This window comes from Agelaius tricolor, unplaced genomic scaffold (assembly GCF_023055355.1).
Source record: "Agelaius tricolor isolate 1412-34295 unplaced genomic scaffold, bAgeTri1.0.p SCAF_1, whole genome shotgun sequence".
Classification (NCBI taxonomy): Eukaryota; Metazoa; Chordata; class Aves; order Passeriformes; family Icteridae; genus Agelaius; species Agelaius tricolor.
The window spans coordinates 42,223,325-42,244,105 of NW_027269261.1; positions in this window are offsets into that span (position 1 = coordinate 42,223,325).

The following is a 20,781-nucleotide window of genomic DNA, read 5'->3' on the forward strand; positions in this document are numbered from 1 at the left end:
CCTTATTAAAACAAAACAAAAAAAAACCAAGGTTATGATTTTGTCATCTTCCACAATTCCCTATCTCATACCACTCTAGAAAGACAGAATTCTCTCACCTGCTGAAGAAGAGATGTGAAAAACTGAGTTATTTAGACCTTCTCAAACATGAGCATGTTCCCCCATAAAGCCTATGAGAATACAGCCCTCAGTAACCTAGAGAAATTTACAAGTGGCAGGCCATAAAAGTTTTAAAAAGTGAAGAATTTGAGAAACTACCTACATTTTGTTTATTCTGTGATCTGTTTGTGCATGTTTTGGATCTTCTTGCACAAGAAAGGTATTACCTCACAGAGACTTATTACAGGAAAGCAAGAATTAACTCAAACCTGTATGATCAGGACAGGTAAAGGATCAGAAATGTATGAGCTCTTTACTCCCAACTTTTGTTAAGCAAATTCTTTTCTCCATAGAGTTACTTGCAGAAGTGGTATTTGGTGACTGTTTCCAGGGGTCTTTCTATTTTTGCCCTTATGACCACAGGGTGCTTAAAAAACCAGCATGACTTACACCAAGGAGGCACAGCTGTGTGCCCAAGAAGAGTTTATTGCATTTTGCATCTTAAAAATGGTGTGTGCTCCAAGTTAAATCCTTTTGTCTGCACTCTTCTATCCATAAAGCAGAAAGTAACAAGGCTGTGACTCCCAGAAGTAGCTTTACGTACACAGTCCTCAAAGTCTGAGACCATCCAGAGGTTTTCAGCCCTGCAGCTCTGAATTCACCCATCTCAATGGCTTTGTCCCTATTGATTTTGACATGTTTTGCTGCAGTCCTTTTCCTACTGGCCAGGCCTTTAAGGACCTGACTTGTTTCAGACAGAAGCATTTTAAAACCTCATTGCAGATCTCTGCAGCTAACACTGTACATGGCTAGCACAGCGAGGTGAACAAGAACACAGCTGCAAGCTGATGATAGAACCTCGCCTCTCACTCACTGAAAACCAGGAAAGTCCATGTGTCTTCAGGTAGTTAACTTCTTCTGTAAGAAGACTTCTTTTCCTCAACAATTAAATAAAAATGACCCCTAAGTCAATTTACTGACTGGTAATGACTGTACCTTCCTTCCAGCTTCTCTCCTGTAATTATCTGTGGCCAGGAGAGCCATTCAGATTTAATTAGTGGAAATAAAATGTTGTGAGAAGTTCTGTATCCATGACATTGCTGTTGTTCCCCAAGGATCGCTTTCAGAGGTTCTCCTAATGTTATGAAGTTGTATCCTTCAGGTTTAGGGGCTGGAATATCAGGAGCACAACTTTTCTCTGAGGTACTTCCTTCCTCTGACTTATGCTGATGTTGAGGTTGACCAAAGTTCATACGGGGGCCAAGATGCCAAGGGAACATCAGTCCATATGGTGCTGTCTAAAGACACTCTAACAGCAGGGTAAGGTCAACTCTCTCAGCACAGTAGCAACTGAAGAGACAGCCCAGAGAAGCTCTGAGGAGCAAGCCATCTATCTTTCTTTTCTTTTTACCAGGGAGCATGAGAAATGCCTGTCCTTTCTTAGGTGCTTTTCACTCTCTCTTTCGGGGTTGCTCTATCTCACCACATGTTGCTGATCTGGGGAATCCCAGCACAGCCTGGTGTGCCCCACATCAGAAAGGCAGTGCATGAGCTGTTGATCTGCAGGTGAGAGCCCCCAGGTGTGTGTGCTGGTCAGCCCTACTGCCCAGCAAACTCATGAGAGTGGGACAACATTGCTGCTGCACAAGTTCAGTGAGGAACTACCTCAGTCTGAAGGCTATCAGATTGCCACCAGCATATGGTGCTCCATCTCCAATGCTGATGTGTAGCCAGCCTGCATTTTGAAGGTTTATTTTTTCCTAGGGGCCATAATCTGGTCCATGGTGTTTTCCCTGTACAGCAAGCTCACACCATCTTTGAGAAGGAACTGGGATTTCAGTCAGGAAATCTCTGAACAGTATCTAAGTACTTTTCAGCATCAGCTGTGGTTGGCTGTATAGTTTCATCCAGAGATGAATCATCCACAAGAATAAACACCCTGGGTGGGGCATGGATGGGTCTCCCTCCTTGCCCCCACCCCCAGTGCTTTGAATACTGCAGTGTTTTGATTTTTAAAACATATGTCTAACAAATGTAGCAGTGATAATGAGGAACATGTCTATCTGCCATGTTTCCTGTTCAAATTTCCGTTTTCATTTCTAAAGTTCAAGTACATCTTGATGCCGACAAGATAAACATGAAGCAAGCAAGTACAACAGAAGTGTGAAGAGGTGAGAGCTCAGAGCAGCAATGAAAGCCAGAACCACTGCACAACACAGCCAGGCTCTGCTGGGGGTTAAGATTGGCCCAGCAGCCCCAAACCACCCTGATGAACCAGTTAGGTTGTAAGACCTGATCCCCAGTTTTGGCAGGGCCTGTGCACTGCCCCAGTGAGCCTTGTTGTGTTCAGTGTCTCATAGACTTGCTTTCTGCTGCCAAAAGAGACAGTGAAAGTTTCTGTGGTCAAAATCTCCACTTCCCTCTCATGCCCCAATTGCATCTAACAATTTTTTTAAACTTACCCAAGCACCAAGGGCCACATAAGCTGACATTTTAAGTGCCTGAACTGCCACGTGCTGTGTCCTTGTTGCCCAGAGTCCTGCTTGCCTCAGTGGCTGATGCTGAGACTTCACAATCAGCACAGGGCACTACCACACATAACATGAGCACACATGCCATCCTTCCATGCAGATGGGGTGATGTTTCAGGAAAAAGATGACACAGAAACAGCTTACTCTCTTTCAAACAGAATATGCATGCAGAAACTCATTCATATCACCAGCCACACAACTAAAATTTTACCAACTTGAAAATACTATCCACATCTCTTAGAACACTCTTCAGCTTTTTAGTAAAAAGAGAACACTTTGAGTCATCCTTTCAACCACAGGCCAGTTCCTAGAGTTTGTGAGCCAATTAAATCAGTCCATCCTGACACACTTCTCTATGGTTTTGATTCTGAGAACATCTTCACTAAGATTAAGATTAGAAATTATTAGAAATGGAAAAATCTTGGGGGGAAGGGAAAGGAGAGAAGATGGCTATCTAGGTTTATGAGAGGTATATTCAGAGATTTCAGAAGAATAGCAAACAGCTATAGAAAAGTTGACTGGTCTTGCCAAAAGCCCTAATGAAAAAATATGGTCCAGATATCATGGAAGTAAAGGCAAGGAGATAAAATATGAAATTGCTTTCAAGAGATGACTTCTGAGATTAAATTTTCTCCTGCTTGCCACAATCATGAGTAGTTAAATTAAGTAACCAAATTCTATCTATTACCAATGGGTCAGAATAGATAAGGGCAGTGCACTTAAGCTATTGTTCATCTGTTCATGGCAACCTTTGAGACCAACCAACCTTCTGATAAGCAGCATTTTCTACTACCACAAGTTCCTCCTTGTCCTTCTCACAATCTTGCATTTCAGGAGGAGGAAGTGCCACAGTGCCAGCCAGCATCTGGAGCTGTTTCTTTCTCCAAAGGAGACTCAGCCATACTCCTGTTTTGACTATCCTCCCATGTGCATGTAATCAGAGAAGATTCCCACTGTCCTCAGGTGTTCTTATGCAGTTCTTATATGGCCAAATAACCAGCATAAAAAATGGGTTAAATACATTTGTCTCCTATCCCAGCTTCACCAGTGCTGGGATTTTTTCACATCTCTTAACATTAAGTCAAACACATAGGTGTGCAGTAACATTTGGGATGTCTCTGGGCATCCAGCACATCTAGGGAACAGCTACACCATTTAAGAGTGGGAGTTGGATGCCAGGTAGGTGTGGGGAATTGCAACGTGTGCCTCTGTGTAGGTACTACATTTATTCCTCCCTCTGGGCTGAGCTACCAGCCTCTAAGTAACCACATTTGCTTCTCCTACTCTAAAAATGCTGATGATGTCTTTTAAAAAACTTCTCTACTTCAGAATAATCTTGTCTTATAGCTTCTGACAAGTCCTGATAAAGCACTTTCTCGGCTGTTTCTGCAGAAAATAGTAAATATCAATAGAGCAATATCAAGGCAAAACTGCAGAATCTGGCAGTGGAGCACCCAAAATCTCCATCCATTTAAGACAAAAGCCCTTTATTATTAACAATGAACTCTCCTCTATCAAGTCTTTAAAATTCACAATACTCATAATGATACCAATTATTTATCAGCAATGCACTGGGAACCAGGGATTGATTGTTGCATTATAATTTATCAACAGTTACTTCGGCTAGGGAAAGGGAAGAATTACTCATGGAGCTGGACACTGTGACATTTGGGCTGGCAGGGGACAGCCTGGCTGCCTCTTGCTTAAGGTTGAGCTGACTGATCAAGTGTCACACCCAAGGTGACCCTGCAAACCCATGGCTTAGGAGGGATTACAGCACAGCAAGATCCTTAGCGACACTCACTCTTGCCCTCTGAACCCTAGACCTTATGGCTCCTCATCAAAATGTGACCTGCTTAGATAAAAATATCCCGTGTTTTTTCACTCTGGAGCAACTGGTTTAAGAAATTACTAGAGCCTGGTCTTGTTCTGTTTTCAGTGAGCAGCAGTTTTTCTGCTCTGCCTGCGCTACTTTCAACATGCTGCTACTGTTAAAACTAAATAGCTAAGCCAAGATCACTGGAAATGAGAATGTGCCCAATCAGCACATACTGACATAAACACACATCATCATATTATCAGTGCATTTGGTAAAACCAGACCAGTCAGTCCTTTAGGTTGAATCTAGAAAAATCACCCTCTCCCTGAGATGGTGAGGAGGTACCAGGCAGCACATTGGGCTCACCAGAGCCAGTGTCTCTCAAAAATACTGCATGTGTATCACAACCCATGTGCATGTCTGGTAAACAACCCAAGTTTTGTGAGCAAGCAGCTCAAGGATTCAGACACACAGCCTATGTTTGGGGCTTATGGAGTTGCTATATGTCAGTCAAACCTCTGTAATTGTCCGTGTCTGTGTTTTTAATCTGTTTCAGTTTAAGCTCCTTTCAGCAAGTTTTCAGCCAAATGGTATCACCTCACATCTAGGGCAGGCCAAAGGCATGCATGGCAAACAGCTGCCAAGGCTGCCAGAGCTCAGCTGACACATGGCTTGTGCACAAGGGCACTACGTAGAGGAGGCTCGCACAATCAGGTGAAAATGAAGAATTCTGGGTGAAGATTACCCCAGTCCTTTAACATTTTCCTTCTGAAATCCAGAAGGCTCAGCAGGTTGCATTATTAACCTGATGCCACTGAGATATATTTTCAATATGAAGTCTTTCACTGGACATTTTGCTGCCTGGAACTAGAGAAACCTAGGAGCTGAGCATGAAGTAGTGAGGTATTCCCTGCTTCAAAGCAAAGCACTCTTTACAGAGTCTTAATTATGTAGTAGGCAGTCCTTACAATGAAATCATCAACCTGAAGACACTGAATCCTGGGGCTGCACAGGATCTGAATTCTCAAGATGCACCCATGGCTGATTACAAAGAAGAGCTGATGTCATAACATTTCCAAATGTCTCAATAAGATGTTGCATATGCTCAGTTCTGATTAAGGCCATAATACAGCCTATGCATCATCAGTGACTTCCTGCATGTGAGGAATACTCATGGAATTCAAAACTAAAAAAAAAAAAGCCCATTACTCTGCCAAGAGGAATTGCATAGGAAAATGCTGTTATGTGAGGACAAGGGAGCCGAGAGATCCCATTGACCACATTTCCACCATGAAATGCCGAGGATACTCAGACTTGGAAGTCTGTTTCAGTTTTATTTCCCATCAGGGCTCACTGCAATCACAGCTCCCCACCACAACTTTAAGCATTTGATTTTCTTTCTGTATCTTGACATCCTTTCTCTAAAGAAAAGAACTAATTCTAGAATTCCTCGCTGGAGGTCTTCTGAAATTTGTTTCATGCTTTCTCAGCAACACAAGGCCCTCAAGAAGGAAGGCAAAAAGAAATGCAAGGTAGGGTTATTGTTAACAAGTATTGTCTGTGGGGTAAGAATATCTCTTGCTACAGAAAAAAATCTCTGCACTTTCCAACTCTTGTTACTTGAATTTGTGACATAGAGTGGAGCTACTGGCTTTCTCAGAAATTAAAGCTCAGCTGTTATTGAGGATGTTTCCCAACATATTTCCACAATGGAAAAACAAACACAAATACTCAATGCCTTACCAGCAGCAGAGGAAACATTTGCAAGCAAAGCTTAGCTTAGCACACCAGGCTGAAAGTCTATTTGATTATACCAATACATGGTAGTGTGATAAAGGCAGTCCCATGCTTGTTCAGTAATTGAAACAAAAGGGTTTTTTTCCATCCCATTCAGACCTGCCCATTCCAGTGACAATGAAGTCATCTGGGGTGAAAAGTGTCATAATTGGGCCTTCATTAGCTTTGGGCTGCTGACAGACTTTCCCTCTTTCATGTTCTATCACTCTGTCTCTTCCCTAGAAGAACGGTGGGGAACCAGCACAGACAAAAAGCAATCCTTTATCACAGCACCTGGTTAGCGGACAGGTGAACCACTAATTCCTCAGAAAGAGCTCTTGAACACTGACTCAAATTATCCCAGTGTAGGTTTCTGTCTGGAAATGAGGTCATAGTTTCTTTATATCACACCAAAAAACTGGCCTCGTGCCACCAACATTGTCAACCGCCCCTATCAGGATTGACCAGGATGGGCTAAAGTATGCAAGGAACCTCTGCTCAGCTACTCTCTCTGCCTCTCTCTGCAGTGGTCACCCACCTTTTCAAGCCTTTCAGGAGCACATTAAGTCATTCTAGACAAGCTTTGCTATGCAGCTAAACAAATGACCCTTTCTGAGCATCAAGCAAAATAAGAGCTTGGGAACAATTGGAGGAAGTGAACCAAGCAGACTCTCCTGGAGTAATTATCATCATTCACTAAGGGAAGAGGGGGAGCAGGGGAGCACCCTAGCTAGGACCACCCTCTCCTCTGAGGCTGGGGTCTGCTCCCATTGTTCTCACCAGGAGCCATAGCACTGCCGCAGCGGGAGCAGGACCAGGTCCTTTAATCCGCGTTTCCTCTTGGCCGAATGAACCGCACTGTACGCCAGTGACAGCCAAATGAAGGATTCCTTTTTCCAGAGGACCGGCAACAGCTCTTAACTCATAAACTCAAGGTAATTGACATTACAAACAAGCCTTACCCAGAGGGACCCCAAAGCAGTCAACAATTGTGCTTTAATGAGTAGGAAGGGAGAAGGGGGGAAGTCTTTATATGCTGCAGTAGGACATTCTAAGAAAAGCTCTTTCCCTTTTCCAGGCAAGGCAATGATTAAAGTCTGAGCATGAAACCCAGCAAGGAGGGAGGCCTTGCTGAAAACGCCTTTCTTCCTGGCTTTCCTGTGGAAAAACAAGGGGGTTGAAAAATGGTTACTGGGACTTGAGAAGGGCAACAGCAGCCAGTTAACAAACCCAAACAATAAAAGAGGAAGCCAAGCTCAGATGAAAAAAGATGAAGATCCCAGCACTCTGGAGTTTTGCACACAAACAAAATTCAAATACTAGTATGAACTGCCATAGAAGGGCAGAGAGTGGGGTGGAAGTAGCTAAGGCTGATGTAACACCACTACCTTGCTGTCATTGTGCTTTAAATACAGTAAAACTTTGCAAGGCAAATCAGAGGCAAATTTACAGCATACAGACTGTTGTATAAAATTGACCATGAATTGCCCAGACCAGTAATATCAATTTGCTTGAGACCTCAAACTGAACCCAAACCATGTTCCCAACTTTGAAAGGCCAGTGCATTATCTGCTAAGCCATGCATCCTACTGGAAAATCTTCTCCATGTTCACACAAAAGGAAAATAAAACCCAGGCTGCTCTGGGCTCTAAGCCAAGTCTGAACACAACATACACACTCCTCAACAGGCAGGGGAAGTGTTGCACCAGGGTTTGGCAATTATGAACAGGCAGCAATAGTTGCAAACTAGGCTTTGCCACAGAAGTCTTTATGCTGACTGCTGTGACTATGCTATACCAGTTGTTTGTAAGCTGCAGGTATATTTCCTTGCTAGTGCTATTGCATTCCTCCTGGAAGGGAAGGCTGGAAGCTGGAGTATGCTAGCTCTCAGTAGAAAAGAGCTATGTACAAAGAGACTCCTGAACTGCAGGGCACCATCTTGTTTGTTCTTTTCTTCTCTGCCCTTCTGGACTGTAAGCACCTTGGTTTTACCAGGACAGATGCAGAGGCACTCAGAACAAGATTTTCTCCTATCTTGTTCTTTGCTATGAAATCTCTTGTCACTGCTGCCTCCTGTGAAAGCTGTGTCCAACATTCCATGACGGAAGCTTTCACCCAGCTTAACACATAGTTATTCTTCAAGAACATACTCCATGTAAGGCTCCATCACAGTGTAGGTCTGTTGCTACTTACACTTTATTACAATTATTAACAATTTATTGTTTTGTTCCATATCAAAGCAAGGTACCAATTACTACCTTTTATCTACATGCCAAAGTACCCTTGAGGTGACTGAAATTGTGCCCATATTAAGCTGTTATATTGCAAATAAGCTGCAGCACCAATGGTTTGGTTAGTGGTTAATAGTGCTCAGCTGGCACTCACAGATTCCACAAGGACAGTGACAGGTTGCCAGCAGATGTGACACACTGAAAGTCCATTTCCAGGGGATACTACTGTATATTAATAAGTGGCTCCCCCAACTTCTGCTTCAGAAAAACCAACCCCATCAGCCTTTCTAGTGTTATGTTCAAGGAAAACAGCCACAGTGATGAGGAGGACACTGCAGTGTGTGGCACTAGGCTGAAAGCAGAGCCCTGCAAATTAACTTCTCCACTGGCACTAGGGGATACCCTCTTCAAGGCTTTTCCAAAAAAGTAAATGAGATATGTATACAGTGCTGGAAGGGACTTGACAGCATTACAAAAGACAGGACAGAGGGGTTATTTTTTGGATACATCAATAAAGACCAATAGCGACATGGAAAGAGCAGGAGATATCCATGTCTTTGAAAAAAGTGTAAAGCTATTTTGAATTAATTATATTTATATTTATACAGCACAGGCACGTGACGTTTGAAAATTCATGTACAGCAGTGCACATTGCATATCAAGTAAGCTAAGGAGCTGAAGTGCATGCAGCCGACAAGCCTGATTCAGAGAAAAAGAAATTTATTCAGAGCCCTTCTGAGTAAACCCCTAGCTTTGTAAGAAACACCATGAACTGCATGGCTTTGTCACTTCTGCATAGCAAACTGCTCAGTTTATCAGTTTCAGTGTGGCTTAAGGCAGTGTCAATTTTACCTAGATTTGTATCTCCAGTTCCAGAGTACAGAGATAAAATAAACTTGTGTTTAGACCACAAAGTCAATACCCCAGCTCCCTCAGTAGGGCTCTTTTTATGGATCTTTTACTGCTTAGTCATTGCATGAAAAAGATAAACGGACACTCGTTCACCGAATCACAGAATAGGTCAGGTTGGAAGGGACCACAGGAATTCATCTGGCCCGACCTCCCTGCTCCTCCTGGAGCACATGGCACAGCATTGTGTCCAGGCAGTTCTTGAATATCTCCGGTGAAGGACACTCCACAGCCACAATGGTTCAGAAACCATTAAAATGCACATTAGTGAACATTGGTGAGCACTATCACTGCGGCCATAATTATGGACTCCTTGGTGATACCCCAGGAGCAATGTGGTGCTTTAAAACCTGCCAGGTGATGTGAGGTGCTTCCCAGCCACTAGTGCTTGGAAGGGCAGTGAGACTGCATTTGGCAGAGTGAAAACCTTCCTAAGCCTTGGCATTTGGAAACACTGACCCCCAACCAGATTTTTGCCACCCACTGAGAAATCATTCCTAGCCATGGGAATTGCCACAAACTACTCCCCTGAAGCTCTGTTACCATTGGGAGTGACTTCAAGTACTATCTTATTTGAATTTCTTGCCTCCTTGGAGACAAAGTGTCCTATGAATGAAACTCACCTGGCCTTCTTCTAGCCACCAAATCTGCTTGGGCTGGGCATGGGTCCAACATGGATGCCCCTGGGATTTGAAAGAGCCTATAGCCCTCTGGCCTTGCCAAATCTCCAGTCAGAGCCTCCCTCAGCCGGGCCAAGCTGCCATCCTGGTCCTGCAAGAAATAGCAAGTGCTGCTATTCCACTTGCACGTGCCTCCAGCCAGGCTTGAAAAAAGTCCCGATCCTACTGTGGTGCAGCAACAGACTGCTTTAGAGGGACATGCCTGCAAGAGAGGGCTCCCCTCCTTCTCCAAAATATGGCTTGTTCCATGAGACCACAGGCAGGTGCACAAGACCACACAAGAGACCACAAAGCAAGTTCCTCATCCTCCTAAGTGATTCTGTGGCTTCATTTTCCCAGACCCACTGAATAGGTCCAGTGTCTGCTCCAAGTAATGGGAGCTGTGGGCACTCAGCATCCGAAACACGCAGATTTTGGAGCCTTTATTCCCCATGATCAATCATTTTAACCCCTCCACGATGTTCAGAGGCTTAGCTGGAGGGGCATATAGCAACCAGGGACCAGACTTGTGTGGACTGTAGCCACGTAAAGGTCTCAATCAGCCACACAGCTGTATAAAACTGGTAGAGGCACCTGGAGACAAAGAGAGCTGTTTGGAAAAAGCCTTTTCCACAGCCCAGCAGCCACGAGACGCGCACGCCGCCCACAGCAGCGACTGCTATTCACAGAGATGGAAGGAGCCATTTTTTTGTCATTAACAAAAGGCAGTGTCTATTAAAAAAATAAAAGGCGTCACAAAACAAACAAAATGATTCATTGGGATTTTAGAACTCACCTCCAGACACAGCGGGAGGGGAAGAGCTTGCCATTACCCATTCTGGCTATAGAATGGGATCAGCCCAAGAAAAAGCATGTTCCCACAGTAGACAGTTCGAGCTTGTTTTGTCAGACAGTGAGGTTCAAATGACCTTTCTTTTTTGGCACAAGGATTTTGGCAGCCTGGAGAATGCTGGTGCTAAATAACAGTAACACCAGCTTTTTCCTGGTACCACATGGAGCAAACAATGCAAACAGTGTTTCAGGGACTTGGTGGGGCTGAGCTGCTGATTCGGATGCAGAGACGGATCAAACTTTGGTTAGAGAATGAATAGCTCTTATTTACTTGTAATCCCCACCTTGGTGGGAGGCACAGACATGCATGTGAGAGAAACTCCTCCTTCAAAAAGATTTTTCACCTTTCTTGTCTTTGTGCTCTGCTTCTTCTTCAAGTATCTTCTTAGATGTCATCTTATCAGCTAATGTGTCATGCAGAAAAGGTACCATCACAGGAACAGTTTTGAGAAGCAATTGTACAGTATTAACAGCTACAGAAAAAGCAAACATAACCCTGCACTGCAAGTTTTCTACCTTAAGTTACCTTTTAATTCAGCTCATTGTGACTTTATGTCTATTTTTCATTTAAAAATTTTTGAATTCATAGGAAAATTTCAATGAATATTGCCAGAAGGATAGGGATATTTTGTAATTCACCTTCTCACAAGGTGAGAACACAAGGTTTATTCCTCACAAGTTTTTCACAAGCTTTGTGAAAAACTTTGTGAGGAAAGAGTCCCTCTTATGCTCTGATACAGAAGGACCCTGCTCTCTGGGATCTCTCAGTCATTATTAGACATCAAAGAATCCAAGCAGAGGCGAGATTCCTTCTCCAGACCTGTCTGGTCTGCATCTTACTGAACTGCACTCCACTCCAAACTTGAGCATGCAGATATCTACAGCTCCCTCCAGCTTCCTATCAGGAGCAGACTTCTCAGAAGGCCAATAGAAAGCATTTAAGTTATTAAAAAAAAAAAAAGCAATCCAAAAAGCTAAGTGTCATTATCTTTTGATTAGCTTAGCTTTAGATTCACACAAGGCAGCAAGGCAGAAGGCTTGTTGGGAACTCTCAAAGACACAAGAAAGACATTGCATGGCTCAGTATTACCTGGAAGGGTTTGATTTATTTCCTGAAGATACTGACCCACTCAAATGCTCCAACATTTTTACTTTCTGTCTGGTTGGTTTTCCCACTTTTGACCTCGCTGCTAAAAAACATCTTCCAAAAGAAGACGTTTTACACATTATTACAGCATTGAAATGAAACCAGGTGGTAGTTTTCAAAGGAGCTGAAGGTAGAAAGCCAGCACCTCACACTTCCTTCTAGAACCTTTGACGAGCCCATCTTCAATCCCAACTCCCTGCAGCAGTGGGCAGAGCAGTTCACTTAGGAAGCACAGGGAGGGAGGATGCAGTCAGCCAGCAGCTCAAAAGAAGGGCTGAGTTGGTGGTCATCAGTCTCAGCTGTGGTACCCCCTTGGCGGGGAGCGATGTCCTCTGCAGTCACTGGAAAGGATGTGGTGGTGCAGACAAAGCTCCCACAAAAACCTAAAGCTGCCCAGGTCTCAGGCTGCAGGGAGTGCCAGAGTCTGGCACTGGAGCTGGATGACAGCAGAGACAACAGCTGCGTGAAATGCGGCCAGGCAGATGATGTGCTCATCATGGTGGCAGCGCTGAGAGAGGAGGTGGAAAGGTTAAGAAGCATCAGGGACGCTGAGGAGGAGATTGGCTGGTGGAGCCACTCTGCACCATCCCTGTGGCAAATGCACCAGCTGGCTGCATCACAAGGAGCAGAGGATCCCCTACTGTCTCATCACATCAGGCAGAAGAAGGGGACCTCAGATGTGGGGTGGGGGGGAATGGAAATAGGTCTCTGCTAGAGGCAGCAGGTGAATCCCCTCCCACAGGGAAATCTGGTGTAAAAGTTCTTCGAAAGTGAAATTGCTTTTTGTATTGACCTGAAATATACTTTATGTATTGACCTGAAGTAAAAACATCAGGAGGTATTTATCTTCCTGTGGAAACTGACGATACTAATTTTTTCACCGAAAGAATGTAAATGTGATATTGCTTTTGCTCTGTTCAAGTATAACAAATACTGCCCTAACCTCATGGCAGCAAAAAAGTTAAGATTGAATGAAGAAAACCTTGCACAGAATTAAACCCTACTACATGCCAATTAACATCTACTCCTAAGGAAGGTACTTATCTTGCAATATTAAACCATTGCTCCTTTACATAACAAAAACTTAAACTTGTTTATGTAAACAAAAACTTTTTCTGAAAATAGTAGGTTTGTGGTACTTCTTTGTAATCTGACCATAGATCAGTGTTCAGTATATATTTCTGTCTGTCCATCTACTTCTGTTCTCCCCACAGAGATACCTGTAACATCTCAAATGTAAATAAGTTCAAACTCCTCAGAAAGGTGAGAGCAACTCATGCTTTTGGTGAGGAATACCACTTTCTCATCAAGGAGGTAAGGTGGAACACTGAACAGAAGCATCCACGGGTCTCACTGTCAGTGGGAATCAGAGGAGAGCTACATTAAAGAAAATAATTATGTATTTTCCTATTTATCCAAAAGAGTGCAGAAAAAGGAAAGGCCAGAGGTTATCTACAGGAGAAGCATGGATCAACACAGCTAACAACAGGCATTTGATCACCTTAAGTAAAAATAAGTCATTCATATTTAGAAACATAAGCAAAAGTATCATCTGTTCAGTAAAGAGCTTCTCTAACTGTGGAGCAGACAGCGTGTCCACATACGTGTCAGTGGCACAAATTCTATTTGCATCTGGTCAGATGAGTCAGAAGTATGAACAGCAGATTTTCAGGACCAAAGGTGACTTGAAGGTGTCTTGATCAGCTGCCTGGGTATTAAGCCACAGCCTATCCAAATGCCAAGAGAGCTGCTAAATATTTCTTCCTTTAAACTCAACTAACGCTACCTCTGCTTTCCCCATGGGCAGATGACCATACAACCCAAACCCTTATACCCAGCCCTGTCCCCAGATCCCAGGCCTTTCCTTCTCTCCAAAATTAGAGTTCTGTCCCTCTGCTTCAGCCTCTGCCTGAGGCACACTGCCTGGCTGCTGCCAATGAAGCTCTGAGACTGGAGTGGATGGTGACCACAGTTCCTTTCTGCTTCTGCACTCCTGGGATGAAATGCCCCATTTTCAAACTCAGTCAACTCAGTTCAGCACCCTGACCCTGCAACACATTCCTCAAGTCTCTTTTAAATTAGTAAAACAGGTATTTAGGGACCAGTGCACTCATTTATGTTCAGACACAGTGATTTGGCACCTGGTCCTGATTTGAAAACTGGGTCAACTGTTATTTTCTCCTCAAATCTGCCTCCTTTCACTGGTGACAGTCAGCAAAAACTACTTTTCTAATCTGAGTCAGTCTTGCAGATTAATATGGCAGAACATCAGCATCTATATCAGAACTACTTTCCACGGGGCTGCAAAATTATGTGGTTCATCCTATTGAAGAAGTAGGATCTCAGCAGCCTTTTCAGAATTCCATGCTGAAACATACGACAATTCTCCCAACAAACAGATGTGTCCAGTGTGAGACAGCTTTAATATGTCCTTGAAAAACTTTCATATGTTAATGTTGTGAACTTGGTCAACAGGCATAATTTGCATTATCCCCTGAGCAGATGCTCAGGTAGAAGACTATATGGAGGGCAGCAGGAAAGACTGAAAAGAAGATTGATTGTGAAAACATATTCTATAGGCTGAATGCATGTTGAATTTATATCAAAAGCTTCACTTTTGGTCACCTGTGTGCTGACATACTAATGAGGGCTTCCTGCCTACTTCTCAGTTTTATTATATTTTTGTCAATCCTGTACACAGAACTGCCCACAACCAGAAAGCTTGGGGAGCTACCCATTTCAATTTAGAAACTGCCAAACTGAGAGCAGTTGACCTCAAGCTGTCCATTCACTAGAACAAAACCAGAAGTCTGCAAGTCCATGTTAACTCACTTTGATCAACTACACAGCAAAACCATGATCAGGCTGGGCTCAGTCTTTTATTAGGCTGTGCCAATCCCAAACCCCAGCCCACTCCATGGAGCCTGTGAGAAGGGACAACTGAGGCAGGAAAGCAAATCACTGAGGCAGGAAAGCAAAGAATCAGAGCCTCGATGCCTTTGCCTGGTACCCCCGACCCAGCTTGTCTCTCCTGAAGGTGCCACAGTCCTGGGTGAACACATAAGCACCATCACCAAGTCCAAGTGGGGTCTTCAACATCGAGGATACTTGGGAACTCAAGCCTAGTGACATCTTTTTAGCCTGATTCATAAATCACAGCTTCCTATACATAATTAGTGACAGTGATATAATTCTATCCAGCCCCTCTGGATACAATTACAGGTTGTTGTCTGTAGCAAATCATTCCCTTTGTGTCATCATGTATGAACTCCTGCCAGTAAACCTTCATCCCAGCCCAAACCTTCTGTATAAATAAGATCATCTTTTCCACCACACCAGCAACACCAACTGTGGTGAAAACATCCCACTAGGTTTCAGCCCCACCCTGCTCGTGGTGTTTGCTGGTTCACCCTCAGGGACTGGACACTTGAAGACTCTGGGATCTCCCAAAGGAAAGGGATGGAGGGGACCAGTGCTTGATTGGCTTGATTGTAGCTTTGGGTGTTGCCATGATCTATTTGCAGTGCCCTTGCCCTGGCCTCTGTTATTCTCAGGATGCTGGACAAACTTGAATTCAGGTTCTCATTTATACTTGGTGTTTTGGTATGACCCTGCAAAATTCAAGTTCCTGATTTGAGCAGCACAGTGCATGTTTATGGTGATAAGTCCCAAGACACTCATCAACAGATGCTTGTTGCTCAGGCTGACAAATTATGTCTGAGATCATATACTGCGTTTTGGCTATGGGTTTTATTAAGTCTCAATTCAAGACAATTTTTTTGCCAGTTTCAAAGCACAGCTGAACTACCAGAGGGACTCATGCTTAACTTGGATGTATTTACTATCAAGTGTATTATTACAGCTCTCCTTTTTCTAAATTGACTGACCTTGTGCATTTGCCTTGCAACTATTTTGGAAAGAGATGCTCGGGGGAACAGGAGTGCTCTCTCAATGCACTCTCAGTGCTCTACTGAGACCGATACATCTCCAAGCCCTCTTTAAGAAAAGTTACCCTGAAGACTCTTATGGTATTGGCAGAGGCTGGCTCCAGCAGTGTGTCACGCCAGCCATCCTCTCCCAATGACAGGGCCAAAGCAGGGAGCTGTGAGGGCCAGCTGCACAGCCAAGGACTTTCAGTTAGTCACATCAGGATTTCTCCAGCCACATAAAGAACTGGAAAAGTAACAAAACACTGTGTCAGTACAGAGAATGTTTAAGTCTTCCAGAGAGTTGGTTTAATTTTATGATTCTGCTAATAAAACATGGAGGGTTGACCTATTTCACACTGTTTCTTTTTTCCTTACTGCTTCTTCTATATTTTTCTTATCAGCTGTTCTTCCCATAAACGCCGTTGCTGAAGCAGTGAAATTTTTCATTAAAAAAAAAAATTCACTATAATTTCTACAGCCTGGCCACACTCTTCTGTTTGTTACACTGTGCCCCACGAGGAACTGGGAGGATGAGCTCCACGGCAGGACCCCCACTTCAGGATGCGCGTGTGCATGAGCGTGTGCGTGTGTGCAGAAAGGGAATGCGAGAGGGAGAGAATGTGTGTGTCCCCAGTTTAATTAGAAAATTTAATTGGATGGAGTTCGGGTCATTTTTTTCCCCCCCTTTAGAGCTGGCTGCAATAAACAGACTTTTCTCTTTCCCTTTCATCCTTCAGTGGTTTGTAGTTCTGCATCTGCTCTGCTGGCATTGTCTCTGCTAACGGCCATACCGATCAGGAAGCCAGAGCCAGGAGGCAAATGAAGGGACTGCATTGATACCACTGATCACTGAGCCCCACATAACTGGCAACTGTTTCTGTCTTCTACCTCTGGAGATGAGTTGAACAGATTGTGTCAAATTTGGTGGCTTCCAAAAAAAAAAAGGGGGGGGTGGGGGAAGAGGGACATCTTACTGCCTCGGCCCTCTTGCTACCTGGTACCCAGGGGTCTGTTCAAACAACATCCTCAGCACAGGAAGCAAAAGTGAAAAATTCGTGGAAGTGAGCAAATCCGCTGATTTCAGGGAATGTTTGCACAAAAGAGAGAGAGACTAAACACACTGCTTCTCTTTCTCTAGGGGCGGATGCTACAGGCTTAGGCCCTGCCACAGTACCCTCCACCTCTCAGCTTTGGCTCTGCTGTGGCAAGAGAGCAGGCAAAGCTTTGCAGCACATGCTTGGGAAAGCACTCAGCTCGGACACAGAGGACCCAGTGCCAGGAACAGTGACTAACATTTGAGAGAGCCTGAGCATGTGGGACACTTCTCACAGATGCTGTTTTCCATTGCTCAGCAGCATCTCATCGCACAGGATATGGGCCACAGTCATAAGGTGAGATGGATATTTGTCATCTCTACCCGGAAAAAATGGCCTGGGCAAACCAAGTGGCGGCTTTCTTCTTCTCCTCAGTTTGAATTTCAAGCAAGATAGTAAAGCTCTTCTCCCTCACCATGTTCTGCCACCTTTCTGCACATGTTAGCAGCTCTTCTGATGTTTGCTGTGTGTTTGAGAACGCAGAGGATTTACATGGAAGAATATGTTTGCCCATCCTTGTCTAGCACAGACAAGGATTATGACAAAATAAACCTCTAATAGAGTACAAATTATGATGCAAACAGTTCCTTTCCCTGAATTTTAAGACAAAAGGGACAAGGTGGGCCCCTACCATATCATCCTGCTGGTTCCTCAGGTGGATCAAGTTCAAACACAGCATTATATGGTCCACACGCCCCATAATCTCTTTCTCTTTTTCTTCTTGCTTTCCCTGCCCCCCCAACCACATTACACAGTCAAGCTGGGATCAAATTCAGCTTACTTGAATGTATATCATTTCCAAGTTGAAGTCTAATCTGCAGCCTTGTCCCCAGTGAGATACTCAATTTACCACTCCTGTAACTAAAGCTCATTGTTACGGCTATAATAATCAAATGTATCACTTTCCTAAAGGATACTTCTGGTCAACATTTTGCAGTTTTAGAAAGTTCTCTAAAAAACTCTTCTCTTTGTTATGTCACACGCATGCTTCCTGCTCCATTCAACATTTCTTTTTCTTTCTGTGTGCTATTCACTACACCAATCTAGAGGCAAAAAAAAAAAAATTATATTTCCCTTGGAAGAATCAAAACTGTTCGCATCTATGAAAGAATAACAGCATGACCAGGGGACTACAGATCAATGTTATCCAGTTCAGCACTTAAATGGAAATCACTCTGCATGAAAAATTCACGATGCCCTCTATCCCTCACATGGATAATGGGGACATCTGGTTACAGCAGACAGAATCATTTTACGTACATATATATATGTGATATACAGAATTGTGGGCTTTCAGTGTAATCCAGACAATGAGTGGGCATTGCCAGAATCAGTTATTTTGTAACTATCTTGAGACTAATACATCTTCCTCTTATGAAGACAAGTTCCTAAAAGTAGCATTATCAAGACAGGACAATGGGCAAGATGAGATCCCATGATACCTGCAGGTCTTACCTGCTTCTATTTTTTAATTGAAATTTTGCATATTGATAAAAGGAATGGTGGCCAATCTTCTTGTCCATTCATTTCTCCTTCTTTGGTCTCAAGCCCCAGTGAGGTCTCTGCAGCCCTTGGACTCTTGGCAACACCTGCATTAAGGAGGAAGTGCAGAGCCTCCCCACAGCCCAGGCACTTTGCACACTTTTTGCCCACAGGTGTCCAAAGCAGTTTATGCCATGATAGACTCATAGAGCAGCTAGGGAAAAACCATGTCTTAAATCTCCGACCACACTACTGAGGCTTGTACAAACCACACACTTACCTACCACCCTCACTGCCCTTCTAAAGGCTAATGCCTCAATGCTTTATGTCCCAGGACTGAACAGGACCTTCTTACCCTTTAAACACAGCTGGAGGACAAATGTCAGCAGCTCCTCTGGCCTTCTGATGTGGTGAACTTGGGATAGGAACACCCCTCAAGAAAGTGGATAACCCAGATTTTTCCCTTCACCACTCCCACAGGACTTGATCCCATGCTCTCACCAGTCTGGGGAGGGAAAGCCTTATGGAAGAGGCTGATCAGAGAGGCAGTGCCTCCATCTTTCCTTCCACAAGAGACCACTGCATGAAGGCTTCAAGGGCTAGAAGGAGAAGCAGTGTCAAACAGAGCCCTGTGCTGCAGTCTTCACATTTAAAGGCGTACATGAGTCTCAATTTCTCAGCCTTACCCCTCGGTGGATTTGTACTTAACATGATCCGGTCTTTGGACAGAAGTTGCTCATTTTGATTTGTAATGGGGATATCCCTGTCTTTAGTTAGGCTTTTGAAAAGAACATTAGGCCTATATTGTATTTCTTCTCATAGAACTCTCACAGCTGCTTCAGTTTTGCCTGAAAACACATCAGAAGTTCTAAGAAATCAGTGAGCTTCCCTCCTCTTTCTCAGAAAGTCAAGAGTCATTGTGCAGTGCTGCACAGCACCCCAGAGCCCACAGCATCTCCTGTCTGTCCCCACTGGCAGCCAAGAACAGAGGACAGAAGGGAAAGTCTGGAGTCCAGGAAGGGACGCAGCAGCACCTCATCAGTGTGCAGTAACATGGAGGAGTGAAATGCTTTTAACTGTTCGGCATGAAATGTAAAGGCAGAGGACAGCATGGAGAGAAGACCAACCCAAATGGCTTCAGGATACACATATACAAAGGTGCACACATGTTAGAATTTGAGAATAATACTTGCAGATTAATACCTTGTCTTAAACCTGGAGAAAAGACATGAGCAAAAGATACAGAAGCTCAGCAATCCAGAGATAGAAATGATAACATGAATCAAGATTATCTCCCACCATAGAGGAAAATCAAATAGCATATTTGTCATTGAAGTTAATGATATATTAGAATGTACTTTTATTATCTATATATATTTAGCTGTCTTGGACAATATAATCAGATTAGATCAGCAGAAGAGGATCCTATAGTACACACTTATGTCCTAATAAATATGCACAAGAAGTACTTCACACGCTACTCAGGCCAGAAGCTGCTCTCTCCACTGCCATTAATATTGATTGGTGTTTAAGTGGAACTCACTGTCAGTCCATTGCACCAGCTCTAATGTGACAGCCATGGTTAGAGCAATTTCTCTTTCTAACAGAGACATTAACCTTCCTGCACTTCCTGATTCCCTCAATACCCACTGTCTCCTCAGGTGCTGCCTCAATCAAACAAAGGCCCTAGATGTGGTTTACATAGCTGAGAATTTTTCATATATTAAGAGCATAAATTTTTTTTCCCATCACTCACACAATTTTAAACATTCAAATGAGGAAATTAGTGTTGAGTGGTACAGACTAGATCTAATCTCATTAATCCAACAATAATTGAAATACAGGACTTCCCCTGAGGCCATGGATTAATGACCAGCTAGGTGGAGCTGCTGACATGAAGCACAGCCAAGTGCCATTAACTTGGCCAGGCATTATTTAATCCCAGAGGAAATGTCCTGTGCAAAATTTGCTAGCTCTTGGGCAAGAGGAAGAGGGAGGAGAAAGGTGCATGTGGTCTGGGTGCGTGGAGGGCACCCTTCCAGCTGCTGCACACGGGGCATCCCTGCAGACTCCCACGTGTCTCCCACGTCTGCCCCAACCCACGCTGACCAGTGGACACATCATTAAAATGAATTAATGATCTGAAGCAGAAACTGTGTTTAATGAAGCCCCACTCAGACTGGTGTGCTAATGCCAGCCCTGTTTGCAGACAAATATTTACTAACCTTCTGTGCATAAAGTGACAGGCCACCT